The 14693-nt window shown below is 40.7% G+C and overlaps 1 protein-coding gene across 37 annotated transcripts in view; it reads right to left on the reverse strand.

Moving 5' to 3' along the window:
- Positions 1 to 14693, reverse strand: part of LOC147020161 (CUB and sushi domain-containing protein 3-like) — a 1491173-nt gene that overhangs the window by 1098005 nt on the left and 378475 nt on the right. Inside the window, exon 1 of one of the 37 annotated variants that reach the window (XM_085895240.1) lies at positions 1629 to 2722. The exons of the other annotated variants lie outside the window; for them this stretch is intronic. The gene's annotated coding sequence lies outside the window, so the exon portion shown is untranslated. Of the gene's footprint in view, positions 1 to 1628; positions 2723 to 14693 lie in introns of those variants that run through there. 37 annotated transcript variants of the gene reach the window in all.

Raw genomic sequence — 14693 nt, forward strand, 5'->3', positions numbered from 1 at the left:
GAAAACTGCCTCCATCAGACAAGCAATCATCCACGTGATCCTTGGGTGTGATACTACATCCCGCCTGTATGGAATTGGCAAAGGAGCCGCCCTCAAGAAATTCACAACCAGTGATGACTTCCGTGAGCAAGCTACAGTGTTTGACACACTGTCAGCTTCCACAGCAGATGTTGTGGCAGCAGGAGAGAATGCTTTGGTCTGCCTGTCCAATGGTAAGCCTGGGGAGGGACTCAACTCACTACGACACAAGCACTTTTGTCAGAAGGTGGCTACTAGAACTTCTTATGTACAGCCACAGAGCCTACCACCTACCTCTGCAGCAGCAAAATACCACAGTCTCCGCGTGTATTACCAGGTGCAGCAGTGAAAGGGAACCGTGGATGAACTCCTGCCGCCAGACTGGGGATGGAGAGAAAGTGATAGGGGGAGCTCATCCCTGTCCAAACTGACTTACCACCAGCTCCCCAGGAACTCCTGCAGGTCATCAGATGCAGTTGCAAGACAGATTGCAACAGTTGCAGCCTCAGGTGCACATGCAAGAAGCACGACATTGAGTGAGTGCTCTGTTGCATGCAGAAACTGCAAAGGATCAGGGTGTGCAAATTCATTTCAGACTGAATGTGATGACGATGACGATGACTATGATGAAACCAGTGGTTGAGTAACCAGACAACCCAAAATATTATGTTGCCTTTTATAGTATAATAGTGCTGTTACTTTAAAATAGTCTTCAGAAGCACATGACTTTTTATCGTTCCACATCATTAGTTGTGTTGAACATCAGTGCATGCACTATTAAAGTATATATGCCAGGCCATAATAAATGGATTTAAATCATTTAGAGGTCTTATCTGAAGACACGGGTCATCTCAATAATAAAACCAGACCATCTTCCTCTGGAAATGTGTTTAGAATTACATATATAGTTAGAGCGTTGCTAAATATTCCATTATAAAGTAGCAAAAAGTGGTACCAGAGTACGGTTAAGAAATATTTTGTAAAAATAGAATAAAATAAAATAAAAAAAATTTTTAATTATTTTAATTTATTTAAAAAAAAAATTCCACCACTTGGATTCATTAGGACTTTTATAAGTTATAGAGGACACATTTATGAGTTATGAGCAGTTATCAGATTTTCTGTTACAATTTGTGTGAGGTTCAGTCCTTCATTGTTTATAATGCCTGGACGAGTAGATAACCCAGAAACCTTGAGTCGCTTTCAAAGAAAAACATTACATTTATTTGGACGTTTCAAGGATATGATCACAAACATTATTCTTTTAAAACAGCTGTGTGTGATGGGTAGAAAAAAAATATATTGCTCGGTAATTTAGAAAACGCGTTAATGCTGCAAACGGCTTGGAAATCGGGCGTTATCAAATATATTTCGCTATGAAACTCACAAACGGAAACGTATAACGTTTGTAAAGCAAATCCAATAACTAAATGCTTTAGAAACAGGCACGAGGACAAAGGAAAACCTGATAGAACCAACAATAATATCCGGGATGAAACTTTACCACCATGGCGCCCGTAACAGGCATGGCATGTCCACACACCCACGGAGAGTCATTACAGATCCAAATCTGCCGATATGTACCACGTCGGTGTGTGCTGTATACGTACCCTCTACCTTGTGGTAACTGTCGACTGTACATCCTGGTCAGGACACGAACTGTACGGGACTAATTTGGAATAGGCAAAGCCGAGAAGCGAACGTAGAATTCTTCTTACATTCGCTTCTTAAATATATCAAATTTAAGTCTTCTTGCGATGAAAAAATTAATATTACCTCAACATTACCTTCACAACAACAACTACACCGCCTCGAACAGGATCTCATCTGAAAAAAAAAAATCCTCAACATTACCTTTACAACGACAACTACACCGCCAAGAACAGGATCTCATCTGAAAAAATTAATATTACCTCAACATTACCTTCACAACGACAACTACACCGCCTAGAACAGGATCTCATCTAAAAAAATTAATATTACCTCAACATTACCTTCACAACAACAACTACACTGCCTAGAACAGGATCTCATCTGAAAAAAAAAATCCTCAACATCACCTTTACAACGACAACTACACCGCCTAGAACAGGATCTCATCTGAAAAAATTAATATGACCTCAACATTACCTTCACAACGACAACTACACCGCCTAGAACAGGATCTCATCGAAAAAAAAATTAATATTACCTCAACATTACCTTCACAACAACAACTACACCGCCTAGAACAGGATCTCATCTGAAAAAAAAAATCCTCAACATTACCTTCACAACGACAACTACACCGTCAAGAACAGGATCTCATCTAAAAAAAATTAATATTACCTCAACATTACCTTCACAACAACAACGACACCGCCTAGAACAGGATCTCATCTGAAAAAAAAATCAACATTACCTTTACAACGACAACTACACCGCCAAGAACAGGATCTCATCTGAAAAAAATTAATATTACCTCAACATTACCTTCACAACGACAACTACACCGCCTAGAACAGGATCTCATCTAAAAAAATTAATATTACCTCAACATTATCTTCACAACAACAACTACACCGCCTAGAACAGGATCTCATCTGAAAAAAAAATCCTCAACATTACCTTCACAACGACAACTACACCGCCTAGAACAGGATCTCATCTGAAAAAAATTCCTCAACATTACCTTCACAACGACAACTACACCGCCGAGAACAGGATCTCATCGAAAAAAAAATTAATATTACCTCAACATTACCTTCACAACAACAACTACACTGCCTAGAACAGGATCTCATCTGAAAAAAAAAATCCTCAACATTACCTTCACAACGACAACTACACCGCCAAGAACAGGATCTCATCTGAAAAAAAAATCCTCAACATTACCTTCACAACGACAACTACACCGCCTAGAACAGGATCTCATCTGAAAAAAAAAATCCTCAACATTACCTTCACAACGACAACTACACCGCCAAGAACAGGATCTCATCTAAAAAAAATTAATATTACCTCAACATTACCTTCACAACAACAACGACACCGCCTAGAACAGGATCTCATCTGAAAAAAAAAATCCTCAACATTACCTTTACAACGACAACTACACCGCCAAGAACAGGATCTCATCTATAAAAATTAATATTACCTCAACATTACCTTCACAACAACAACTACACCGCCTAGAACAGGATCTCATCTGAAAAAAAATTCCTCAACATTACCTTCACAACGAGAACTACACCGCCTAGAACAGGATCTCATCGAAAAAAAAAATTAATATTACCTCAACATTACCTTCACAACAACAACTACACCGCCTAGAACAGGATCTCATCTGAAAAAAAAAATCCTCAACATTACCTTCACAACGACAACTACACCGCCTAGAACAGGATCTCATCTAAAAAAATTAATATTACCTCAACATTACCTTCACAACAACAACTACACCGCCTAGAACAGGATCTCATCTGAAAAAAAAAATCCTCAACATTACCTTCACAACGATAACTACACCGCCTAGAACAGGATCTCATCTGAAAAAAAAATCCTCAACATTACCTTCACAACGACAACTACACCGCCAAGAACAGGATCTCATCTAAAAAAAATTAATATTACCTCAACATTACCTTCACAACAACAATGCCTAGAACAGGATCTCATCTGAAAAAAAAATCCTCAACATTACCTTTACAACGACAACTACACCGCCAAGAACAGGATCTCATCTGAAAAAATTAATATTACCTCAACATTACCTTCACAACGACAACTACACCGCCTAGAACAGGATCTCATCTTAAAAAAATTAATACTCGATTGAACATAGAATTCTTGCATTCGCTTCTGACTTTACCTATAACTTGTTCACAACTGTATACGCAATTTCTGGTTACTTCGGCCTGGATTCGGGATCAGCGATCAAATAATGTAAATCACGATTACAAATTATTTTTTGATGATGTGGGAGATATCTTTATTAAAATCAGTGGAGGAAATATATACCATGTCTGATATTATTTGGGTCTTTGATGTCTCCGACGATGCCTTTATCTCCGGGCATGCATCATTCCCCATGACAAAAACCGGAAACAAAAAAAAAAACCAGAAGCAAAAAGAAAAAAAATGGAAGCAAAAGGGTCATAGCCAATGACACGGATTCAAAATTGCCATGGTATTGTGTTGTTGTTTCCTATTCTCTCATGTGCACGCGTTAAGTAATATTCACGAGATAGAAATAAAACCCAATCGTGTTTATACACCACGCAACGTTTAAACACAACCGGAAACAAAAGGGTCATAGCCAACGACACAGATTCGAAATCGTCAGGGGTATTGTGTTGTTGTTGTTTCCTATTCTCTCATGTGTACGCGCTACGTATGAAGCTCACTGCATTCGCTATTATTATCCTCTCTCTAACCCTCCTCTCTCACTCTCCCTAAAGCCAATAAACATGGCAGCTTCAAACCCCAGCGAGGTTACCCAGGAAATGCTTTCAGACTCCAACAGCGAGGTGGCTGAGGATCACCTGATGAAGGACATAATTAAATAAGGCCGTTAATTATCTTCAAAAGGGGTGTTTTAATTACCCAAAACACTCAATTTCACTCTTGCACTTCCTTGGAGTTTTCTTAGTATGCATGCAACGTTTTAGGCTGCTGGGTTACATGGTTTTGGAGTTATGTTTTTTTTTGGAGTTTTTGGAGTTATGGGGGAGACCCACTGATGCGCGCGCACACGCGCGTACACAAACACACATCGATTTTTTTTTAATGAGGGACAGTTGGCTGTGCCTGGATGAGTTTGAGGGTAGAGGAGTATCAGCTGAAATGCGAATCCTATCCACGTTCCTACTGATGACTTCATCTTTGCTTTTTGCTTGTTTGGGTTCCTTCTGATTATTACAATAGCAGTAGTGTACCTATTTCGTCTTGCATTTGATTTGAATTGAATTTATTTTAATCCCATTTTAAATTCAATTGAATGATAACTTTTTTAAAAACGTCATGGGTCAGGGTCAGGTGTCCAATCAAAGCAGAGTCACATCAAAGCAGGATGTCTTGGTACCGTCATCACTGCCAGCAATTATAAAGTGGCAGTTCTAATTATATCTCTTTCTTACTTATGGAACACACCACACAAAATACACGACACAAAACAAGTCCAGGCGAGGGTCTGCAATCTCTGATTGCTCTTTTTATTGTTTGTGAATGTATTACTGATAAGGCAAAATTCAGAATATGCATAATTTAACAATGTGAACATGTTTAGACACCAATTGGTTCAACAGCATTTGAAAAGTTTTATTTTTTTTTAAACATAAAACATATCTTTAGTTTCTGCAATTTTACCCCAACATTTAGGTTTTCACCAAAAAGGGGTGAGGCTTGTGACCTCTCAGTATGTTCAAAGACTCAAGAGCCTCATAGTTAGTGAGTTTCTATTGATGAAGGTTGTTCACATGCTAAAGGCATTACAGTGTACCAATAAAACTCGAGATCACGTTATTCTTTGGAGTTTTACGAGTCACGATGAATTGTTTTGGATTGACCAGATAACTCAGAGGTTGTAGACTCACCTTTGAGATCCATAGTCTGTTGTTCGATTGCCTGCCTGACTATACACTATCACCTTGGTGTTTCCAATGTGAGGTGTTGCATAAATGTGTGTGCAGTTTTTCAGAGGGGCCATTAAGACAGCTGTCCCTTCTGCAAGCATTTATTGTGGAAGTTAAAGATCCCACTGAACATTTTGAAACTCTAAATGTAATGCCTCAACCAAGAGCCATTACAGCACACCTTGTAATGAAGTAGACATCTGCCCAGGATACAATCCCAAGGAGACAAATGTTAATAACCAATATGTGGGTGACCCACTGCACTGTCAGGGCAGATTAGAGGAATAATATGAATCATGCTACACTGTATATATGGATGTATGTATGTATTTTTCCACACAAATAAAAGGGTGTGTGTGTGTGTGTGAGTGTGTGTGTGTGTGTGTGTGTGTGTGTGTGTGTGTGTGTGTGTGTGTGTGTGTGTGTGTGTGTGTGTCTGTGTGTGTGTGTGTTTGTGTGTGTGTGTGTGTGTGTGTGTGTGTGTGTGTGTGTGTGTGTGTGTGTGTGTGAGTGTGTGTGCGTGTGTGTGTGTGTGTGTCAGCGTGTCTCCTCCATAACTCCAAAACTATAATACCTTGCAGCCTGAAACTTTGCATGCATCCAAAGAAAACTCCAAGGAAGAGCAAGAGTGAAAATTGGGTGTTTGGGTTAATTAAAACACCCCTTTTGAAGATAATAACTAACGGCCTTATTTAATAATATCCTCCATCAAGCGATACTTGGCTACCTTGCTCTCTGGGGTTTTAAGGAGTTTCCTGGGTAACCTCACTGGGGTCTAAAGCCGCCATGTTTTTTGGCCTGCTCAACCATTCTTTGACTTGGAACAGGCCGCAATGATTTCTTCACGATAAAGTTTATTTTTTCCCTTTCCTCACTCATATGATCGAATGTCTGTTCATCATAGCTACGAATCGCTGGGTGTATTGCAATGCATATAAATGTCTGGAGACGCCAACGTTCATGGCTTTATTTCATTTGTGCATATGAATAACTGAGAGTATCTCTTAAACTAACCAGAATTACAAATTGCGAGCTCCAGATTTGAAAGTATCAGCAGTTCTGACTCCCCCCAAAAAGTGTTGTTTTGTCCAGTTCAGCATTGCATGGGCATTTCCTGGTGCACAGTTGTATCTATGGCAATTGGCAATCGCTTGACAAGCCAGGCGTTCCGTTGGAGTGCTTGATTGAGTGTTTCAGCCACTCACCGAGCTGTACAATACAGTTCGTGTCCTGATCGAGATGTACAGTCGACAGTTACTGCAACGTAGATGTACGTATACAGCACACACGGACGTGGTACATATGGGTAGATTTGGATCTATAATGACTCTCCAGAGGTGTCTGGACATGCCATGCCTGTTGAAGGTGCTGTGATGGCAAAGTTTCATCCCGTATCTTATTAAGGTTCTTTCAAGTTTTCCTTTATCCTTGCATCTGTTTCTCAAGCATTTGGTGATCGGATTTGCTTTACAAAGGTCATATGTTTCTCTTGGTGAGTTTCAAAGCAAAATATATTTGATAACACCCAATTTCTGAGCCGTTTGCCATATTAACGTATTTTCTAAATTACCGAGCCAAAACTTTTTTCCACCCATCACACGCAGCTCTAAATAAAGATTAATGTTTGTGATATTCTGTATTAATTAATCTATTTTAATCTGTATTGTTGTATTATTAATTAAGACAGCTGTCCCTTCTGCTGTATTAATCTTCTGTATTAATCTATTAAAGATATTAAATTAATATCTTTTGTATTAATAACAGCCTTCTGTTGTGTCGCAGCTGTATTAATCTCTTTACCCATCCCCTCCCCCTCTCTCTTCCCTACTCCCTCCTCTCTCCTCTCACTTCCCCTCTCTGCCTCCTCACTCTCCTGCCACCCCTATCTCCCCCTTCTTTTTTTCCTCCCCATCTGTGTTCCCGTCAGCGAAGCGACGGGTGTTATTTGCTAGTATCTCATAAAAAGCTGACTTTGTGCCTGTGGGTGGGTCATGCCTTCCCCTCACTGTCATGCCTTCCCCCATAATACAGGCCACGCCTTCCCCTCACGGTTATGCCTTCCCCCATTATACAGGCCATGACTTCCCCTCCAGCCATCCAGAAATCACCGTCATCTTTTTCGCTCCACATTGCTTTTCAGCCTATGATGTACGTACATATGAAGAATGAACAACGAGTCTTCTTTCATTAAATAAAGACACCATTTTGAGGAAACAAAGGTAAATTTTGATTACAACTTAAATGAGATCAATGCAAGTTTTCTCCACAGCAATCATGGCAGCATTCAAACATGCACTGCCCAATGAGGGTAAGTTATTCACAAATGCAGAGGAAAGAAAATCGTGATATTTCATTTTCTTCATCTTTTGGTTTTTACCTGACTTTTCAAGGCAAATAAACAAATATACATACATATATATATATATATATATATATATATATATATATATATATATATATATATATATATACATATATATATACAAACATATATATACATATATATATATATATATATATATACATATACATACATATACATACATCTATATATATATATAAAGTTGAAAGTGGGTCTGTCTGTGTGTCTGTGTGTGTTTCTCTGTGACCTATGCAGGCGAAAGGTACTAGACTGATCCTCACCAAACTTCACATGCTGACAGAACATGTACCCGGGAGTGTCCCGATGTAAAAGAATTGTGCTTCCGACTTCCGGTTTCCGAATTATGACGTCATCACCTGATTTCGTAATGTTAATTTTTCAAGTTCAGCCGATTGACATGGGGCCAACGCCATTTGCAATAGAATGAAAAAATAATGCTACAGTCAATTGAAGACAATGACTTCCGACTTCCCTGTTTCCAAATTATGACGTCATCACCTGATTGCGGAACGTTAATTTTTCAAGTTCAGCTGATTGACATGGGACCAACAGAATTTGTTGGAGAATGAGAAATGAAAACTACAGTCAATTGAAGACAATGACTTCCAACTTCCCGGTTTCCGAATTATGACTTATGCATTCGACACACTTGTAAAAATGACCGTATGTATAATGATATAATAATCATCCGTAAGTCATATTTTATTAACATTTTATTTGTTCATTATTGTTATAACCATGGTTATAAAAACCATTTTTATTGTTACTGTATAACGTTTTTACGGCACTTCGGCCTGGATTCGGGATCAGTGATCAAATAATGTAAATCACGATTAAAAAATATTTTTTGATGATGTGGGAGTTATCTTTTTTAAAATCAGTCGAGGAAATATACACCATGTCTGATATTTGGGTCTTTCATGTCTCCGACGATGCCTTTACCTCCAGGGACGCATCATTCCCCATGACAAAAACCGGAAGCAAAAGGGTCATAGCCGACGACACGGATTCCAAATTGCAAGGGTGTTGTGTTGTTGTTGTTGTTGTTGTTGTTTACTCTTCTCTCATGTGCACGCGTTGAGTATGAAGCTCACGATGTTCGCTATTAAATGCTGTGCGGTGTATAAACACGATGGGGTTTGATTTCTATGTTGTGAATATTAAACGCTGTGTGGTGTATAAACACGATCGGGTTTGATTTCTATGTTGCGAATATTAAACGCTGTGCGGTGTATAAACACGATCGGGTTTGATTTCTATGTTGCGAATATTAAATGCTGTGCGGTGTATAAACACGATCGGGTTTGATTTCTATCTTGCGAGTATTAAACCATTTCTTTCTTGCATGTGGGATCATCGGAGGCTTTATACATATTGGCCCCAGAGGGGAAGACATCAAATATTGTTAATCCTCGAGCACTCCACTAAAATTATTGAGCTACTTCAGTTATTTCATAAACGGGAATAGGATGTGCGATGAAGGAAATACATGTTGCTGGTGAAAAATAAAAATGGTGGTGGGAAATTAAAAAAAAATGGTGGTGGTGGTTTGTATATCTACATATTACAGATATAAATAGAATGGTGATGGCGTATGGCGTATGTGTATAATATTTTATAATTAAATGGTTATGGGCGATGTAGATATTTTATAGAATGGTTATGGGCGTAGGTACGTTGTAACTTCGTATACATAATATAACATATTTTTTTTTATCAGGATAACAGACGTAAATAAATCAAATACGCTGGGCCAGGCTGGGTTATGCCCGACGTATAAATTAAGTCACAAATGATGACATGAAACCAGCCTCACATTGTTGAGGCATTATGGTTTTTTATCTGATGCGGCAATAAATCTTAACATTTTTGAACTCGAGTCTTCTGCATATAAAACATGGCGGGGAAAATATAATATTATAGTGGTGATGAAAAAAAATAATAATGGTGGCAACCTCTACAATTTTACAATTAACTGTGACATATACTCCTTCAGACCCGCCGTCATGCATGGGATTCCTGTGCGGAACATGGGTATCCCTGCTAGTATATATGTATATATATATATATATATATATATATATATATATATATATATATATATATATATATATATATATATATATATATATATATATATATTGTTACGGTTCTGAGAACCGTATGCATACAACATACAGGTGTCCCAAGTCAGTTATTCCATTAAGTATAGGGTGTCCCAAAAAATATACAACTTTTAAAATGCTTCGTTTGATCCTAAAAAAGCAGTAATTTTGTCACTAATACTTCATTTCTTGTTGCAGAGACCCTGAAGTTTATTTTGATACCAAGCAAGTGCCAGAAAAATGCCAAGACTGACCGTACAACAACGGAAGAAAATTGTTGAACTTTGGCACCAGACGAAAAGTGTCATACAGGTGCAACATCTTTACTCGAGACATTTCAGTATCCACTTGCGCCATGCACCAAACTTTCGGATAATAAAGTGCACCATCACAAAGTTTACTCATGTGGGAACCATCTGTGACCTTCACAAGGGTCACAGTGGTCGGAAGAGGACAGGTCGTAGTGAAGAAAATGTGGAAATGGTGAGACAGGCGGTCGTTAAAAGTCCAAAAAAATTGATTCGACGACTTTCTGCCGAGACAAACATTCAGAAGAGCACCGTTCAGAGGATCCTTCGCCAAGACATTCATGCCTTTCCAGACAAAATTCAAACGGAAACGGTGCTTACTGATCAATAGAAACACAAACGACTAGACTTTGCAACTTGGTTCTCAGGAAAGTTGGAGGAAGATGCAGACTTCCTCAAAAACTTCACATGACGGACGAATGCCATGCTCACTTGTCCGAGGAGGTAAACAAGAAAAACTTTCGATACTGGGGAACTGAAAATCTTGATAATGCATCAACTGAACGGGTGCCTCGATCTGTTCTCAAAGTTACCATGTGGGTGGTGGTTGGTTGGTATGGGATAATTGGTCCATACCTCTTTGAAGATGACCAGGGACGCACTTGCACGGTAAACCAGAGGAACTATCGCGAAATGATTCAGGAATTATATCTGCCTGAGCTATGTACTCAGGCCCGTTGGAGAAACAACCTGATCCAGATGAGAACCCAGTGGTTCCAGCAAGATGGGGCACCGCCACATACATCCAGGGAAACAAGGCGTTTTCTCTACCAACATTTTGAGGGTCGCTTTATCTCCCTCTACGAAGACGTTGAGTGGCCACCATATTCCCCTCAACTTACTCCTCCAGACTTCTTCTTGTGGGGGTATCTCAAGGACAGGATCTATGGAAACCCTCGGCCTCAGACTCTTGATCAGCTGAAGGAAAACATCCACCGAGAAATCCAGAACATTCCTCAGGAAACGTTTCCCAAAGTGATGGAGAACATGACAACGTGTTTGCAGGCAGTGATTGGACAACGTAGAGCCTACGTCGAACATGTGGTCGAAAATAAAACGATGATTCTATCCCAAAATTTAAATTTTGGTGGCAATTTTGACATTGGTGCAATAAACTTCAACCTTTCAGCTTTCTATCCAGCCTAATACCTTTTTTAAAAATATATGTTATGACCATCCTCTTTGCAGATGAAAAGTTGTATATTTTTTTGGGACACCCTGTATATGTGTAGACAGATCCCCTGTTTGTGTTTCGTGGGAAAATTAAAGGAGTGCTTTGCGATGTGTTTTTTGGTTAGATTAATAAATCTTTATATCCCCACTCCATTTCATTGCAAAGGCAAATCCACGACAACCCGCGGTACCCTCTGCCTGCCTGCCCCTCCTCTCACTTGCTACTCGCGCGTGGCCTAAACAACCGCGTGTTCACCTACTCACCTAACCAGCGACTCGCTGTCCGAGGCAAAATCCTCTTACAGCAGTTCCTTTTTTGCGAGTCCGCATGTGTGGAGCGGATGGGCTTCCCGGTATGGCCGAAAATCTACCCAGAAAGGGCGGACCCATGGAAGCCCCGTCCAATCAAGGTGGACAGTAATATCAGTTTCACCAAGGCCCCTCCCCGCTGAGGGAGATGGATAAATTACGACACCATCCTCAGGGTGGAGTGCTTGCAGTTCGGAGAGTTCGTGAAGTGCTGAGACAGTTCGTTCTGTGCTGGAGTCTTGAGTTCTTTGGGGGTCTGGAAAAGAAGCGAAACTGCAACAGAAGCTTGGAAGACCGAATCCTGTCCCAGACCAGAATCATTTGAAGAAAGATCTGCGAAGGATCCAAGGAGTTCTTTGGGAGTCGTTTGTTGAGAGTGAGAGAGTGAGAGACCCAAAGACTCAGCCTCATCGTGGGAGATACCCAATGATCCGGGCTGCCTTGGATTCCACACACACACACACACACACACACACACACACACACACACACACACACACACACACACACACACACACACACACACACACACACACACACACACACACACACACACGCTGCACGACCATTGTCAGGTGCCACACCACGGAGCATCCCTTTCCCCGGAACTCAGGTACCGAGAACTGCGACCTCAACTCCCTCCCTTCCTGGCTACAAAAGTCCTTTGCCTTCAACTGGGTTTATTTTGTCCGAGGGGGTGTCTGAGTGTGTGTTGCCATCCATGATGTAGAAACTGTACCAGTTATTCGAACCTTGTAAATCTTGCCTGTATTATTCTCACGAAAAGTCTGCTCTGTGTTGCTTTATAAGTTGCTGTAAAATTGTCGCACTACATCTTTCTCGCATAACATCCCCAATAAACCTGTTACCTGTACCACATAACTTTCCTCGCTTTATTGTCAATAAATTGTTGTCGAAATGTTCCGAGTTCGATTTTGTCTTTTCCTCCATTGGTCCAGCATGGTTCGGATCTAAGTTTTTCGCCGGGTCTTTATCCCCGATAATCTATTCATCCGAGCCGGTACGTTCTTGGTGGGTCCGCTCGGCTGCATCTGAACCGGAAAGGTAGTTAGTAGGTGATAGAGTGATCCGGTTCGGGCAAGACGTACCGAGGGCATGGTTCCCCGGTAGACACCGCGTGGTTAATTCAGTTCACGACAAAAAGACCCGACGCTACGCCGTGGATGTATTGGCGTCCACGGTCGGTTTAACGACCCGCCATGTCACGGAATTATCCGGAGTAACGACCTAAAATTCCGGGAGGCTGGTGGGAGACGACATAACTTCCCCCACCTTGCGGTCGTTCTCGCCACCGGACCCCAACAATATATATATATATATATATATATATATATATATATATATATATATATATATATATATATATATATATATATATATATATATATATGTGTGTGTGTGTGTGTGTGCTGTATCGACCACCAAACAGTGATGACTCCATTTCCACCTCACTGTCCGAAAACATTGCCCAACTTCTATCTTCTCATCCGAACTCTCTCTTCCTCAAATGTGGTGACTTCAATTGTCATCATGCCAGTTGGCTGGGTGTGGTAACTCTCTCACCTGTCATGGCACTTCAACAAAAGACTTCTGCGACTCAATCGGTCAACTTCCCAACACGGATCTCAACCAATGGCACTCTATCTCTTCTGGATCTGATTTTGACAAATTTCCCTGAAAATATCTGCTGTTCTTCCTTTGCTCCAATCGGTTCTTCTGACCACATCCTTGTAAAAGTGGACATCTCTCTGACTGTTATCAGAGAACCTCCTCACCGCAGTCGAGTCTGGTATTTCATCAGGCCGACTGGCAGGGTCTCCAAGCAGCCCTCAAACTTCGAGACTGGTCTCCCATCGCTACTTTCTCCATAATCAACTCATCCTGGGAATTCTTTCAAAGAAACTTGCGCTTGCTCATGCACAGATTTATCCCCTCTCGTCTTCAGTTGTCCTTCCCTTCATCCCGCCAATGGTTCACTGAAGTTTGTGGCAAGGAAGTTGTCCTGAAACAACTTGCCTTTGCCTCATGGAAAGCAAACCCAACTGAGGGTAATCTCAGTTCCTTCCATCAAGCTCGGAACAAGTGTGTATCTACCCTCAGGAGAGCCAGAAAATAGCATCTTTCGAAGCACAAGTTTTAACTCTCAAACCTCTCAAACTTCTCTCCCTCCTCAAAATCCTGGTGGTGTCGAATCAAATCTATTTCTGGTGTATGTTCCCCCTCCATCCCCTCCCTTACCTCAAATGGCCGCACTGCTGATGCCGCACGTGAAAAGGCTGAATGCCGAAACTCGGTGTTTGCATCAAAATCTTGTGTCCAAAACCCATCACTTTCTGTACCCACCTTATCCAGTCGCACACAACTATCCCTGGACTCTGTGTCCTTTTCCTCTGACAAAGTGGAGAGCTTGCTGTCAAACCTCGACTCAGATCCTAAAAACCTGCTCTTCTGCTCTTGCTCACCCTCTCTCTCTGTTCTATTCACCCTCTAATTTGCTCAAGGTCATCTGCCATCTGCTTGGAAATAAGCAAACATCACTGCCCTGCATAATAAAGGTGCAAAAACAGATCCCTGCAACTACAGACCAATCAGCCTTCGCCCAATCATCAGCAAGGTTATGGAATCCATCATCACTTCAGACATTAAATCCTTCATCTTCTCCAATGGCTTGATTTCTGAGCATCAATTTGGTTTCAGACCAGGTCACTCTCCCCTGGATATGCTGCTTCTGCTCTCCCAACAATAGATGGAGGTACTCAATGCC

The sequence above is a fragment of the Eptatretus burgeri genome, chromosome 9, assembly GCF_056783735.1.
Source record: "Eptatretus burgeri isolate ZD-2024b chromosome 9, Ebu_testis_v1, whole genome shotgun sequence".
Taxonomy (NCBI): Eukaryota; Metazoa; Chordata; class Myxini; order Myxiniformes; family Myxinidae; genus Eptatretus; species Eptatretus burgeri.